The 16567-nt window shown below is 41.9% G+C and overlaps 1 long non-coding RNA gene across 1 annotated transcript; it reads left to right on the top strand.

Moving 5' to 3' along the window:
* Positions 1–8687: 8687 nt before the first annotated feature.
* On the top strand, positions 8688–16327 carry LOC308482143. Its single transcript, XR_013989081.1, has 4 exons — positions 8688–9101; positions 13510–15041; positions 15644–15699; positions 16146–16327. It is a non-coding gene; the product is annotated as an uncharacterized lncRNA (long non-coding RNA).
* The last annotated feature ends 240 nt before the right edge of the window (positions 16328–16567 follow it).

The following is a 16567-nucleotide window of genomic DNA, read 5'->3' as shown; positions in this document are numbered from 1 at the left end:
TTGTCCCCGCCCTCCCAAAAAGACTAACCCAAAATTACCTACAGTTGTTTAATCCATACCAATCGTGATTTATCCTTAAACATATTTCCTATTCCTCCATTCATTAGGGTTTCAGAAAAGGGACTCTGTTTGGAAATTCTGGCAGGGCGTTGGACTTGGGAATTTTTGCACTCAAGGCAGGTACTTTACAACCATTCCTAAATTCATCTCCTTTTGCTTTAATTTATTCTTAATTTTGTCAAGTTCTCCAGTTAATCACAGATATTCAGGCTATCCTTGTTTACTGTGTCACTATGATTCATAGTGAACAGTGAACTTTAGCCCTCATAATGAAGTCTAGATATTTCCCGGTGCAGGTTATATGTCTATCATTTCCCCACAGAATATAATGCAGCTTAACTTCTTTAATTCATGGCAATGTTTATGTCTGACAAGCGTTTTCGTGTTGTTGCATTTTAATTTTTTTTAATGACATTATTTCACCTTGATACTTTCTAAATCACAATAATACTTCTAAATGAGGAAGAGATTGCTGGCATGGTATATTTTTTATGGCAGTGATTGATAGATTTCAATCAAGGAAGTGTAATTGTTATGGGAGCTACTCCTGGCAAAGCTACCGGCTGAACTCATGCCAGCATTCCTGTTACAATTGACTCATTTACAAGGGTTTAAACTTGGTCCATTAAGGTCTGCTCCAGGCTACTTCTAGATAAGCAATGTTGTTTTCAGCGAGGTTTAGGAGTGTCTTGTGAATTTTTTTTAAGGAAATGTGAATTAAATTGGCAATGTAACTCGAAATCTACAGCACCAAAACAAACACTAGTTGGTTATAAGGAATGAAACGCACCAGTGGTCAGGTGGGCCAGGATTTCATTCTGCCAGAGTCTGAATTAACAACTGTGTAAAGTATGCTTCTGCCTTAAATATTGTTAATGAATCTGGAACAGTTTAGTTTATAGAAGAGTTCTAGCAGTGTTTCCCAAACTTACCCCCCGTTTACAGATCTAGTCTTACCACAGTACCCCTTCTCAGGTGAAGATAATTTTTGGGTAGTTTTAATAATACTATTTTCTCTTTGATCCCCCCCCCCCGAAGCTAAAAAAAAAAAAGTGTTAAAGTAAAATATATATTAAAAAAAAATCAATCGGCTGTGTACTCTTTGAAATCCTTTTGTGTATCTCCAGGTGCCACACTTTGGGAATCCCTGCTCTATCATATAACGTCCTGGTTAGTAGATATTAAGATATGACCAAGACTTTAAGGCATTCAGTGAGACTTGAGCCATCTTATGTTTTCAGTCCTATTCTAGGCTCTGTTCAGAAAGGTTTTAGAGATAACACAGTGCAACAGTTTTAAAGCATTCTGCTTTGCAATACCCCTTTCTATATGTTGTTGGATGAACAAGCCCTGTATGTTATTAATTTCATTTATAGGTAAAAAAACCAAAGGACCCTTGGACAGTTAAATCCAGTCAAAGGTGGCTATAGGGTTGTGGCACTCATCTTGCTTTCAAGCCGAGGGAGCCGGCGTTTGTCCACAGACAGCTTCCCGAGTTATGTGGCCAGCGTGACAAAACCTCTTCTGGCACAATGGAATTCAGTGACAGAAGCCAGAGCACTTGGAAATGCCGTTTACTTTCCGCCGCAGCGGTACCTATTTATCTACTTGCACTGATGTGCTTTCAAACTGCTAGGTTGGCAGGACAGAGTACAGGAGCTCACTCCATCATGGGGATTTGAACCACCAACTTTCTGATTGGGAAGCCCAAGAGGCTTAGTGGTTTAGACCACAGCACCACCCACATTTATATCCCATTGTCTGTCAGGAATCCTGGAGGAGTGGCATTAAAGAGGGGTTGGAAAGCCACAAGAGTTCCCAGCACTTCCTCTTATCCCACAGAGCCGTAGAGGGTCACTGCCTTTTTTCATCAGAGTTCAGGCACCCTACTCATTGTCGGGGTCCTGCATAACTACAGATAGGTGAATCTGTCAGTTTTGCTTCCTCTCAGTTTCCTTATTCCCTTGTTTCAATTTTAAAGAAGTCCTTGTGAAAATTCACCACACCATTTAGTGTGAATAGACACACTGTATATACAATTTTCCTTAATATAAACATTTTAGTCATAACAGAGCCTCCTAACATAATGTCCCCTTCATGGATCACTGCCTTGCCGTGGCGAAGGGGCTTGAATAACTCAGAGAAGCTATGAACTATGCCGAGCAGGGCACCCAAGATGAACAGGTCATAGTGGAGAGTTTTGACCAAACGTGATCCACCTGGAGGAGGAACCGGCAAGCCACTCCAGTATCCCTGCCAAGAAAACTCCATGGACAAAGACAAGAATAAATGGAGGCAGTGAGAGATTTTGCTTTCTTGGGCTCCATGATCACTGCAGATGGTGAGAGCAGCCACAAAATTAAAAGACGCCTGCTTCTTGGGAGAAAAGCAATGACAAACCTAGACAGCATCTTAAAAAGTAGAGACATCACCTTGCCAACAAAGGTCCGTATAGTAAAAGCTATGGCTTTCCCAGTAGTGATATATGGAAGTGAGAGCTGGACCATAAAGAAGGCTGACCGCCGAAGAATTGATGCTTTTGAATTATGGTGCTGGAGGAGACTCTTGAGAGTCCCATGGACTGCAAGAAGATCAAACCTCTCCATTCTGAAGGAAATCAGCCCTGAGTGCTCACTGGAAGGACAGATCCTGTAGCTGAGACTCCAATATTTTGGCCACCTCATGAGAAGAGAAGACTCCCTGGAAAAGACCCTGATGTTGGGAAAGATGGAGGGCACAAGGAGAAGGGGACGACAGAGGATGAGATGGTTGGATAGTGTTCTCGAAGCTACCAGCATGAGGCAGTGGAAGACAGAAGTGCCTGGCGTGCTCTGGTCCATGGGGTCACGAAGAGTCGGACACGACTAAACGACTAAACAACAATAACAACAACAACATAATGTATTTTGGGATGTTGTTTTCACTAATATATGCATTCTTACGCAAACTTTCTTGTAGTATATGCATTGTATTGTCCACCTTACTTGGCTGGAGAATTGCATTGCAAAATCTGGAGCAGCACACATTTCAAAGAATGGCTGTTAGGTAGGTTCAGCTTTAAAATGGATGAGATTTCTATCCCACCCCTAGCAATAGCAGCAGTCACTATAAGGCTTGCTCCATGCCCAATAAGTGTGGGACACCTTGGCACTGGGGCCCATAGATTGCACCAAAATATTGGGCAAGGTTTTGCCCATTATCTTGCCCATCTGATGTGCTCATGGGAAAGCCACTTTTTTCTATTCTCAAGACTATAAGAAGTATGGAGTTGGTATTTTACTGTTTGACCTCTCATTTTGGCTTACCTCTTTGGTTTATTTCATTGTGCTTAAAAAAAAAAAAGAATATTAAATATTTTCTGTTTTGGGTTACCAGGGATTAATGTTAAGTGGATGTAAAGACACTCAGCTCAGAAAATATAATCTTGCCTCCAATTTTTAATTCATGACTTGCATATCAGATGAGAATGTTTCCATATGAACTTGTTCTTTACACTACACTCTAATTATCAGGCCACTTACAAAAAACAAAAAAACCCAAGAAACTGGGATGTGCTTTAAATGTCAAGATTTTTTGTTCTAAAGTACAGCATTTGCATTTTATATCATAACAGACTCCAGTTACTTTACTATCCCACTCTAAATATTCTTGGCCATACAACCGCTGCGGCTCCAGCTATTTTTCAGTGTCCTGGGTGTAGGAATGTTGGGAAATTCATCGAAAGAGAAAAGTGAGTTTGCATAACATTAGGAAGAGAAATCATGCAAATAAATATGGTATTGCTTTTCCAGGTAGAATTCAATAATGCACTCTTCTGATCATTCTGTCAGTGCAAGCATTTCAGCTTGTCAGGCAGAATCATCTCCCCTCTCTCCCCACCACACACTGTTTTGAGGGTTGTCCTAACAACGTTCGCCAGGCCAATTTGGGGTGGGCAGGGCAGAAGGAGGGAAAGCCCTGTTGTACAAGCAGAGGTCCTTGTACAGGGCTTCTGGTAATGCACTTAGGTGACTCCCACCTTTAGTCCACAAAATTACATACGCATGTTATTGTCTGTATTATTTTTGGTGTTTCCCTTTCATTGAAAAGCATTGAAGTTAATTATGCAGTTAACAATTGTCTTCACCATTAATGCAACTAATTATGTTAGTTTCAGCCACAGGAGAGAGAGAGAGCAAGATGAACAATGCAGTTTTTAGCAGAATTCGAAACGTAGTGGAACGGAAACAGCGCCGGTTGTGATTAACACAAGGCAGATGGAAATTGCAGCCTCCTCGCATCCATGCCTCAGGAACAAAAGGGAGAATGATGCTTAGACATCAATGTAGGAATTAAATAATTAAATGTAGAAGGGATTGGGCAGAACTGTGTCCACCGCATCCCTAACCTCGAATGGAGATCAAAACCAAAACAGCATGCTCAGTGTGCATGGTAAGCAAAATGACTTATTGGGGGTGGATAGGAAATCACAGGGAGGATGGAATGTCAGAAGCCCCCCCCCCCCCGCAATTACAACATTTTGTTGCTGGGCCTCAGTTGTATATACTGCACTAATAGTGAATTCGGGCACTGAATTAGGACAATCATGTAGCCAGAACAGGGCTACTATTAAACAACAGGGAGCTATCAGCATTCTCAGGAGAACCCCCATGTTTCCAGAAGTAGAAAGAAACAATATTTAGGTAAAAACAATAAGAGGCAACCCCACCAAAATAGTTCACTTAGGGCTGAGTGGCCACAAAATACTGAGTTTCTGTTGGGGATGGGAAGCGAACGGGAGCTGTAGGTTGAATGGAATGAGGGAAGGTATGGCATGGGAAGAAATGGAAGAAAAACAAAGGAAAAACACACAAAAATGAGGGGAGGGAGCTATAGAAGAGTATTGCCTGAGTCTGACAGGAAGGATTGAGGCATGATGTAAAATGAAGTAAGGATGCACTGTCTTATACAGGGCAGAACCGTTGTCAGATTTGACTGACTCTTCTGGCGGGAGTGAGAGAAGCAATCTAGACAAGGGTATCTTCCTTTACCATGGGAAAATAAAAGCATTTCACGCTGCAATATTTTGCTGTATGTTCCGCTTATTAAGATTAGAAAATGGCCACAGCTGGATCAAGGCACCTGGTTAAGGAATAGGCAGCTGCTCTTTAAATTAGGTTTATTCTGCATTGGAAATAACAAATGCAATAAACAAGCATAGACATACTGAGAATTACAATGCAGAAAATAAACTGAACCATCAACACGTGCAGCATTATAAAGCCTTTTCTATTGCCAATATAAGCTGAATAATCAACACAAATACACACACACACACTTTTTCCGGTGGCCATATAAGGGCAGACATTTGAATTGATCTGGGGGCAGCGTTTTTCTTCAGGAGGTTACACAAAAGAGAAAAAATGAATTTGCTCCTAGAATTGGCCCCTAGAGCATACGTTGTTCTCAAACGTATTTGAAAACACAATGTGAGTATCAATTTCAAACTGATAACAGGGTTGTACATTATGAGCAATTGTACATTATGAGCAACCCATATCACAAACACTGATGCCTAATTAGTAACGATTGCCACTATCTTCAGTGCACCACCACAATTTCTATTCAATCTGATTGATTGATTGATAAGCACCCAGTGAAATTTGTTGTGAGTCCATATTGCAATTGCTCATAAAACACGGCGCATGCCAAATGATTTTTGTATAACCTTCTGCCGCGAAGAACAGCTGAATTTGTTTATTTATTTACAGGAAATATGTAAATTACACACACAGCTTGAGCTACAACACTGTTAAAGCCAGAAGCAAAAAGGGGTTCATCAAAAACTCACTGAAAATATCCTAATGGTGTTATATGAATGAATGAAGCCTCTGCATCTTGAGTATTGTGTGGATTATTATTATTTTTGGTACCATTGTTTTATTATCTTTTTTTCCATAAAATGCCTACAGAATATTACGAAGCATTCCATGAATACAAATAATAAATAAATACGGTACATTCAGTTAAACGGTTTTGGTCACCCCATCCATTTAGCAAAGGCAAAAGAACCCCACTCACCTTGTGTTTTATGTCTACATTATTAGTCATTTCTAAGACAGAAATCTATGATGTGACTGCACTTGGACAGTGTAGTAGGGTTATAACTTTCTGATTTTTTAAAAAAAGATTGCCTGCATCATAAAGGGATGAGCTTTTGCTTAGAAACACTGAAAAAGGGACTAATTCTTCTCAATTGTGAAAAAAGGCCACCCTGAAAGAAAAGTTGCAATCACCGTATATGTAGCGTTACTACTCGAAAATGACTTCAAGAACTTGTCAGAAATATTGAATCATTACAAAACGCGCAATCAAATTGATGCGGGAACTTTATGGTGTTTGCAGCAGAAACAAACTGCAACCTTGATTTATTCTAAGCGATAAGAAGTGATGTGCAATGTACAAAACATTGTCCAAGTATTAGAAAATGTGCAAGCTCTAATTTTCCTGTATTATAATAGGTAAAGTAAAGGGACCCCTGACCATTAGGTCCAGTTGTGACCGACTCTGGGGTTGCGGCGCTCATCTCGCTTTATTGGCCGAGGGAGCCGGCGTACAGCTTCTGGGTCATGTGGCCAGCATGACTAAGCCACTTCTGGCGAACCAGAGCAGCACACAGAAATGTCGTTTACCTTCCCGCCGGAGCGGTACCTATTTATCAACTTGCTTAGTCATGCTGGCCACATGACCCGGAAAAACTGTCTGTGGACAAACGTCAGCTCCCTCAGCCTATAGAGCGAGATGAACGCACAACCCCAGAGTTGTCCGTGACTGGACCTAATGGTCAGGGGTATCTTTACATTTACCTTTATAGATCAGGCACATCCAACTCTATAGAGACTGCGATTTACTCCCAGTATGATAAAACTGGCAGTGATCTACCCATTGTCATTGTCCATAGTTGTTGAGCTTTTTTAGGGGGTAAGACCAGAGTTGTCAACCTTTTTTGAATAAAATCACTCATCCATCAGTCCACAGCCCTCACTCCTTCCCACCCTCTGTCGCAGATGCATGGAATAAAAGCAGAAATACTGATGGAGGCAATAGGGCATAGCGCAAGGGGAGGGGCATGTACAGATCGTTCAGGAGCTACTGGGGAATCTCTTTTTAAACTGCCACAATCGACCTGGAGAACCCAGGCGATTACCTGTTGATCACGGTCAACCAGTTGGACCTTGCTGCTATAGATCATCTCTGGCTTAGACTATGTAGAATCTGTAGCTGGAAGATGATCCTGAACCTGCTGTGTAAATGTGTTACCATTTGAATCTTCTCAGTGGGTCTCAGAAATTGTAATGTGGAGCTTCCAAAGAGCTATATTGGTCCAAGGTCCTTTTAGAATAGATAGATGATAGGCAAAAGTGTGGGTGTGTTATTGTACAAAACTAATGTTAAAATGAGTCATATCACGGCTGTTGCTATTACTGTGAATGATTGTAGCACTATTACAATTCTCATAATTTTTAATATACCTCTTGGTAAAGTATTGAATAAATGGAATCCAATTTGAGTTTTGTTTTGCTATCACTTCCCTCACTTTAATGCATTGTGTGCTTTCTTAGCCAATACTATAATGCTCCATAGCTTTCTCAGCTATTTATAAACTGACAATTGATACCTAGATTTCTAGTGCTTGGTGATGATTATTATTAGGTCTGCCTCTCTCCTTTCTATTGAACCTATAGTTATCAACAGAATGAATAGCAAAGGTATAAATAGGCTATCAAGGCCCAAGATTATGGCTGTGATTACTTTGATCTCTGTAAAATAATAACAACCGTGAGCTACATCCAATTGTGCTCCTCCACAAACAGAAGGTTCTTCAGGATAGAGAGGAAGAATGTGATTTTGGCAAATTTCCCCTTTTTCTTGCAGCTCCTCCCTGTACCACCTAATGTGCTATTCTAATGGGACTTCCGACCCGTGGGAAAGGTTTTTCCACTGACAAAAATATCTGCTGGATCAAAGAGTACTCCGTTACTGGAGTTATTTATTCAAAATAACTTCAACAGAGTGTGGTATGTGAAACTGGAGTGTGTAGCCCAAAATACAAGATCAACATATAGATTTGACCAGGGGTAGGCAACCTAAGGCCCGTGGGCCAGATGCAGCCCAATCGCCTTCTCAATCCGGCCCACGGATGGTCCAGGAATCAGCTTGCTTTTACATGAGTAGAATGTGTCCTTTTATTTAAAATGCATCTCTAAGCTATTTGTGGGGCCTGCTTGGTGTTTTTACATGAGCAGAAGGTGTGCCTTTATTTAAAATGCATCTCTGGGTTATTTGTGGGGCATAGGAATTTGTTCATTCCTCTCCCCCTCAAATATAGTCCAGCCCACCACATGGTCTGAGGGACGAAGAACCAGGCCATGGCTGAAAAAGGTTGCTGACCCCTGGATTAGACCAGGCTTCCTCAACCTCGGTCCTCCAGATGTTTTGAGACTACAATTCCCAGCATCCCTGACCACTGGTCCTGCTAGCTAGGAATCATGGGAGTTGTAGGCCAAAAACATCTGGAGGGCCGATGTTGAGGAAACCTGGATTAGACTCTTAAACCATCAGAAACATGCCTAGTACCATCCCAGCTGCATTGTATCACCAAGCACGACATTTACAGAGCACGCAGTACAACAGGAGCAGACTTAAGTCAGATTATCCAGCTTCTTCCTTATCTCTCCTTCAGAGGTCTACCCACCTCAAAGCCAACTGGCAAAGTCCAAATGCCAATGTGTCTGGGTTCTTTCCTTCTCCTCTCCTCTTGTATTCTGTAAAGTAGAATGGCTTCCTTGAAAGGCAGCTCCTGAGGCTAATCTCCCAAGCCTGCCTGGTCACTTCTTCTAATAGGTAATGGGAAATAGTGGCTAAATGTGGCTTCCTGGTTTGTTTCCCCACTTCCATGAAGGGAGGAGCAAAGGATCTGAATGCATTTACATCAAGCTAGCACATGTAAGCCAGGATTTGATGGTGTGAATGAAGCTGTTTTTCACTTCCCAGCTTCAATGGTAAGTAGTTCCAGGAAGAAGCTACTGCCAGATTGGTTTCCTTGTGAGGAGAGGTTTCTTGTCTTTTTCTGTGATTTATTTACAAACATACAAGCTGAAGTAGACACAGACTGAAACAGAAAAAAACTAATCTCTACAGCAACATTTCTTTCCCCAAGAATCCATAGCATATCCTTCCTGCTTCCCTCATAGCTCTTTCGTGCCAGAATGCTACAAATTTTTGTCTCCTGCGCTGCCTAACTTCCAACTGACTCTATTTTTCATTCTCTATTCATGCAGGTGGGGGGTGACCACCAGCCATCAAAAACCATCAATGCTAATTAAATGAGGTGCCTTCTGGCCATGGATGCCCATTTAAGAGACATCTTTGGCTGTTAACTATAGAAAAGAGCAAAAGTGAATCACTTCATTTAAGAAGTAACTAGAACTGTGCTGAAAATGTCAGAAATGTATTTTTCAACCTTTCTTTGGTAGCTGGGTCTGAAATGGAACCCTCTCAAAAGATTATGGGAGGGGTGAAATTTCTACCAAACCACCCCCCCAAAAAAATCAAGGAGTCGGTTGTCACCTTATTTAACCTTACAAGACAGCCAAGGGGTTATGTTTTGTTTTTGTTTGCTATTTTACTTGCTTTTGCATGGACAGGTGGAGTCCCCCAGATCCCGGGCAGCCCCCCCCCGTCATGTGGAATAACGACTCAAGACAACGTGCTATGGGATTAAATTGGCTACAACTTTAAATTCGCCACACTTTATTATATTTCAGATGTGGGTAGACCTTGGCTCAGGCATTGAGCGTTATCCCTCCCCAGTCCCCAGCCGGGGACCTAGGGAACATCAGGGTTATCCAGTGTGTGTGTGGGGGGGATGCGCTGGCTTTGGAGAACATATGTTCAAGCAGAGATAGCCGCCCCTGTTACACCGCCGTCGCAGGGGGGAGTAATGACGACCTCTTGGCGTACGGTCAAAGCCTCCCTTCAGAAACCCCTTTAACGGGGAACCCTGGTATCACCGCCACAAAGAGGAAGATAGACTAAAGGATTCTGCCCAAGGCCTGATACCGCCAAAGTTGTGACATTTTTGCTATAGGAAAGGCAAAACCTGCCAATGCAGGGGAATTCCTTTCCGGCCCTTTAACAGCGACCTTGACGTAGCAGCGCCCGCATACCTGTGAAGAAAGGTTAACCTGCAAAATAAGACTTAACTGAGGGTGGGTAGGGTGGGAGAAGCTCTGGAGCCAAGTGAGGATTCCCAGGTAAGATCCTCCCTCTATTGTGTGGGCAGGTAGTCCCTCCACTACCTGGCCTGGTCTCCTTGGCAACGCTTCCCCTAGGCGGGATTGGACAACTGACTGAGGTAGGTGGAGACCTCCAGGTATCCCACCTGGGGGAAGAGGAAGCCAAGCCAGTGTTGATGGAGCCGCTCCAGATCCAGGGGCTGTGCGCGTCCACGCAAAGGGCGCCCCCTGTTTTATGCGGGGAGTGGTCATTAAAAAAGCAAAACAACATACAACATCCTAAACATGTAAGTGACATATAGTTGAATCTCTGCTTCACTGTAAAACTTCTGTTCTTACTTATTCTATTGTTTTGTTTACATTGTCATCTTATACCGTCATTCCACAGAAGATCATTTGTGGTTGGTGGTTGCCAGTTCATAGAATAATAGAATCGTAGAGATGGAAGGGATCCCAAGAGTAATCTACTCCAATCTTCTGCAATGCAGGAATCACAGTTAAAGAACCCCTGACAGTTGGCTGTTCAAACTCAGTTAAAAAAAACTTGCAATGAAAGAGATTCCACCACCTTCCAAGGCAGTCTGTTCAACTGTTGAACAGCTCTTAGCATCAGAAACATATTCCTAATGCTTAGTCAGAATCTTCTTTCTTGTAATTTGAATCCATTAATTTAGGTCCTACCGTCTGGAGCAGCAGAAAATAAGCATACCATTCAGATAGCAAGTTGTTTCCTAAATCTTCCCACCTTCTAGCTATTGTCAGGTGTGCTGCTGATAGGAATGCTTTCCTTTTTATCACTTTTTTATTTTTTTAAAAAGGAAGCTCTGTCCTACTCTGTACTACTGCCACTCTCTGCAGTGTCCCACCAGCCACACTTCTTGGGATAACTTCTTGGCACATTGTGCAATATCATATTGCTCCCAAAGGCATTCCAGGAAGTTGTGGCCAGCACAAAGCAACATGAAACTCTCTCCACAATTTTCTTCCACCTGCACTTTCTGCAGAGTTGCATTAAGGTAAGCAGCAACCACCTCCTGAAAATTTCAGAGAATTTTTTTAGCCACCCTCCCACCAAAAAAGCACCAAAAATGCCCCCCCCCCTGCAATTTTCTCAGAGGGATAATTTGTCATGGGAAACTGAAATGGGAAACCTAGTTCAGCAATCAGCTTAACAATACTGTATGTATTGATAAACACATCCCTGTCTATATTACATTAGAATGCCATGTAAGGATGCAGGTGGCACTGTGGTCTAAACCACTGAGCCTCTTGGGCTTGCTGAGCAGAAGGTTGGCGGTTCAGTGAGCTCCCATTGCTCTCTCCCAGCTCCTGCCAACCTAGCAGTTCAAAAGCACGTCAGTGCAAGTAGATAAATAGGTACCGCTGCAATGGGAAGGTAAATGGCATATCCATGTGCTCTGGTTTCTGTCACGGTGTTCTGTTGCGCCAGAAGTGGTTTAGTTATGCTGGCCACGTGACTCGGAAAGCTGTCTGTGGACAAACACCGGCTCCCTTGGCCTGAAAGCAAGATGAGCGTCGCAACCCCATAGTCACCTTTGACTGAACTTAACTGTCCAGGGGTCCTTTACCTTTTACCTTTTAGAATGTCATGTGTTCCAGAGTAAAAATCTGGTGAATTCTGATTCAGATTTATTATCGATTTATCTTTTAGACAACCCTATAAAATAAACAGTTCCACACACATACTATTTTTGAGCAGGGTCACTCTGCAGCAGTGTTATGACACCTCCTACCAAGCTACCAGGCTGTTGCTTGCATCTTTGTACACAAGCATAATTTAACAACAACAATTTATTATTTATACCCCACCCATCTGGCTGTGTTTCCCCAGCCACTCTGGGCAACTTCCAACAAAATATTAAAATACAATAGTCCATCAAACATTAAAAGCTTCCCTAAACAGGGCTGCCTTCAGATGTCTTCTAAAAGTCTGGTAGTTGTATTTCTCTTTGACATCTGGTGGGAGATTCCCATTGTGGCTTCTAGCTGAAGATTCCTGCAGATTGGCTAACCGATATTAAGGCATATCCATAGACAATCTGTCCTCCCTCATTACATTCTTTCTTGTTAATTTCCTTAAATTTTCATGTGCTTACAGGCATTTTGCATTCTGAGAGTCATTGCCATGATCTCCACACTATGTTTCTTCTTCATCTCCTATTTTGCTGTTTATGTTTTCCAGTAGGAATGATTCATTTTGGCTCATCGAGTTTTGAGAGATACCAAATGGGAAACAAAACAACAGAAGCACAAATTTGTGCTAAGCTATACAGAAACTTGGAAACAGAACACCCAGAATATCACATTGTGTATGTAGCCTGCTGTGCGGAAGGGACTAATCAGGGATTTAATTCAGCCATGTTTTGGCAAGCTTAGCCCTGGAACTTGTGCTTAATGCTCAGTATTAGTTGGAATCAGACTGAACAATTTGTGCCTGTGTATGTCCACAGGATTTTTCATTCCCCGTGAAGAGTTTATGAAAATAACGTAGAAAAATCTTTGAGGGACTTGGTATATGTGTACAGCAGAATGATGGGAATCAGGTGGTAGAATGAAGACAGAATGACAGTAGACTTCAGGGAACAACACAAGAGAAAGGATATTGTCACCATGTTAACATATGGCATGCAGGCCTCTTTTTAAAAAAACATGGAGGAGCATTTAAAAGCATCCCCGCACCCCTGCATTCTGAAGTAGTAAATTCCATTTTATCACTTCAAGATTCTACCCACCTTCATGTGTAGACCACACCTCAGACTGTACCACTTCAGAATGCAGGTGGGGAACGCCACAATGAGAGACTGAAGCAGCCCACTCTCTGTCTTTATATAAGGCTGGATCGACAGTGATCTTCTAAATGTTACTAAATAAAATATTCTATAACACTTAATAGCATATTTCTACTGCTGGTGGCTTGCTGCTCGGCAGTGCCCTCTGGTTCACATTTTAATAACGCATTTTTAACGTTATAAATGACAAGTGTAGATCTACCCTAAATAATCTCCCTCCTCTGATTCACTATTCAGTCAACCCAACTGTAGTCCTAGCATAGCTGCCTGATTCTTGATTATGACATTGAACATCAAATACCATATTACAAAGTAGGAATGTTTCCAGAACTTGAAAGAATATTATTACTCTTTCTTCTCAGTCTTCCTTTGAACACACAGCCAGCAACATTGAGCTCCATGCCATTGAAATCCCTATTTGTATAATGGAAAATTTACCACTGCTGCAAACAAAGCACAACTGTGAGATTAGTAACTAGCAGGATATAGTGGTCCATGTAACTCAACATTTTCCATACTGACTGGCAACAACAGTGATGCAATACTACTTATCTAATGCCAAGGGACCAAGGGAAGATTACTCATCACTAAAGTAAATGCCAGGTGTAAAGATTTTGAGAATATGGAAGAGAGTTAACACGTGGAAATATTGTTTCAAAAAATAAAAAATAAAAAAGGACCAGGCTTTATGCTTTGTACTTTCATGAAAGCTGCTATATTTTAAAGGATTTTGGTCCCGCTATACTAAGGAATTGCTTGGCACATAAAGAATTACCAGTAGATCACTACTTTGTCATCGTGCCAAGTCCCAGAAGACGACCATAGGTCAAGTACCTAAAACAACTTAAAATGGCAGTGAGAACATGGGGGGGGGGGGGAGGCGGAGAGTCTAGAAGGCAACACACGAAACCATTTCAGCTAACCAGACAGCTTTCTGTGAGCTTCAACCCAGATGAATGTAAAGCCCAAAAGTAATTTACATTTGATGCTGATGAATGTACATCTGAAGAATAATTCATACCCTACTGCTGTGTAATAAAACTACTTGAGAGTGTGTTTTTTTAAAAAAAAGGTGTCACAGTAGGAAGACTTGAGGGGAGGAAACACTGCTCATTTGCATATATTGGTGCAGTTTTATCGAATGACAAAATGAAAATGAACAAAACAACTTGTTGTAAGGCAAATAGTGACTATTTTGACCAGAGGTTGGGCTAAGGAAATGCCTACTGACTCTATTTTCAAACAATAACACAGTGAAATCTCCCTCTTAGACAGCAGAGTGGGGGGGGGGGAAGAGAGAGAGATACTATAATTTGTGATAATTTTGTTTGAATTACCAACATGGTGAATTTTGATGTAGTAGCATCCAGTGCTAGATTTCTCAGCTACATTGTCCAGTCTGCTAACTTGGTCTAAGTAATAAGTTGGTTCACAGCCACATATATATCTAACGGGAAGGCAATTATGAGCTCATACTGCCACAGTAGGGGTGATAATTCCAGTGGACAGGGATTGGGAGGGAATAGGTTCAGCCTTCTAGAAACAATTCCAAAAAAACAGAGTTTCAGACTTAAGGAGCACCAGGAACCATCGTTCCCATGGTTCCCAGTCACAACCGATGTTGCTCATCCAGTATTCCCCATGGTTCCCAGGGAAACAGAATGGGGGGGATGGGTAAGTGTTAGCAGAGTGACTGAAATAAAGCAGATGGAGTCCAGAGAGTAAATAAAATGGATAATGTTTTAGTTAGATGAATGGAACATAAACCGTATATATATTGAGGGAAACCTTCTTTTCAGGCCTAGTTGAGGGCAGGGAGGCATATTCAGCCACACATACGGAGGTAAAGCTCCTTCGGAAGTACTTTTCCCTCCAACTCCTCCAACTGTCAAAGGTCAGCCATCTTCTTCATTGACAGCTAACTCCTAACTGACTAGAACTTCCAGCTGATCAACGTCTGCTGTCATCCAAGCCAACAACAGAATTAAACCCTTAGGTCATGCACTGAGTAACCCCTGCTGTTGTACTTCCAACAGTAAGAAGAATGCTTCAAAATGCTTGTCTCAAAGGGATAATTAATAGGCCATGGGGGGGGGGGAGGAGTGCTTAGAAAATAAAAACTTCAGGACAGGTCTACCCTTCCCCTCAGTTTCTCACTTTACTTATAGCATGGGTCTGTGGCACATTACTGAGCTCACTCTCTCTAGACTTTGTGAAATAATCAGGGGTCCTTTTTACTCTTTAGGTCAAGGTTTCTATGCTGTGTGATTTTAAACATTTGGACTAAAATTTTTGAGGAGATTGTCCCCACCCCCAAGTTGACAGGCATTGCCATTCAAATGGCATGTATGCACCGTGTCTCATGATCAATTAGGTAGGGTGGGATTGTCTGGGTCCACCAATATTTTATTCAAGTTGGCACCCCTGTTTGTCTGAATGCAGCATTTATCTATTCTGTCACTTTCATTTCATGTAATTAAGCTTTCCCACATTCAGATTACAGAGCTTGTGATTCACTGTCTATCACCATTTATCCAGACTTGGGAGCAGAGGTGAGTGAACTTGCCTATGGGAACACAGCCACCAATTGCTATCACAACAAAGGCCCAGTAGAGATGGGAAGTTTTATATCACTTCTCCTGTTCATCTTCTGGATCCCAGTGCACAACTAGTCCTTCTTTGGTGCCTCTCTATTGCCTAGTCGGCTCCTAGTGGTGAAGTCCTCTGGCTGCTAGGTGTATACTCCTCCACCAGCTCTGGACATTGGCAGGTCCAACACCATCTCAGTTCCTGGAAGTCTGGGCTGAAGAGAAAGAGTCTTGGGTCATGGTCCAGTTGTAGTGAGTGAGACCATGGCGGGGAAACTGCTTAGAAAAAACATAAATAAATTCCCAGACACTCTCCACTGGCAGTCCTACAAAGAGTGCATTGCAGTAGTCCGGATATGATATAACTGAGATATACATTTTGCATTATGAATACTCCTTCACCCATTTAGAAGAGAAGATGCTCACCATCGCCTGGATGACAGGAAGCCTTGCATCCGATCATCTAACGAGGGCAGTCTCCTGTAATTGCAATGCATGCAAAATGTCAAGAAGGGAAGTGCTCTTGTCACATCTCTGGAGCTGAAACCATGTTGCACTGATCGATGCTCGTGTCAGATAGTGAGACGAATGAGAAAAAATTCCTAATCACACCATTAAAATTGATGATGGATCTGATTAGTGTTGGAAGATGTTAGTCTGATTTTTTTTGAAACTGAGCAATCAAAACAGCTTTTGGAAAATACTTACTAAAACATAAGCTAACATGTAAATGGTTATAGACAATTCAAGGATAGCATTTCCCTGAATATTTTATCCTTGGTGAAAGCACTGATACCAACCCTGTTGGACATGTTAATTTATTTTTCGTTAT

This window comes from Podarcis pityusensis, assembly GCF_964106645.2.
Source record: "Podarcis pityusensis genome assembly, chromosome: 7".
In the NCBI taxonomy this organism is placed as follows: domain Eukaryota; kingdom Metazoa; phylum Chordata; class Lepidosauria; order Squamata; family Lacertidae; genus Podarcis; species Podarcis pityusensis.
The sequence above is the reverse complement of the archived record's forward strand: the minus strand, read 5'-3'. Positions and strand labels throughout refer to the sequence as shown.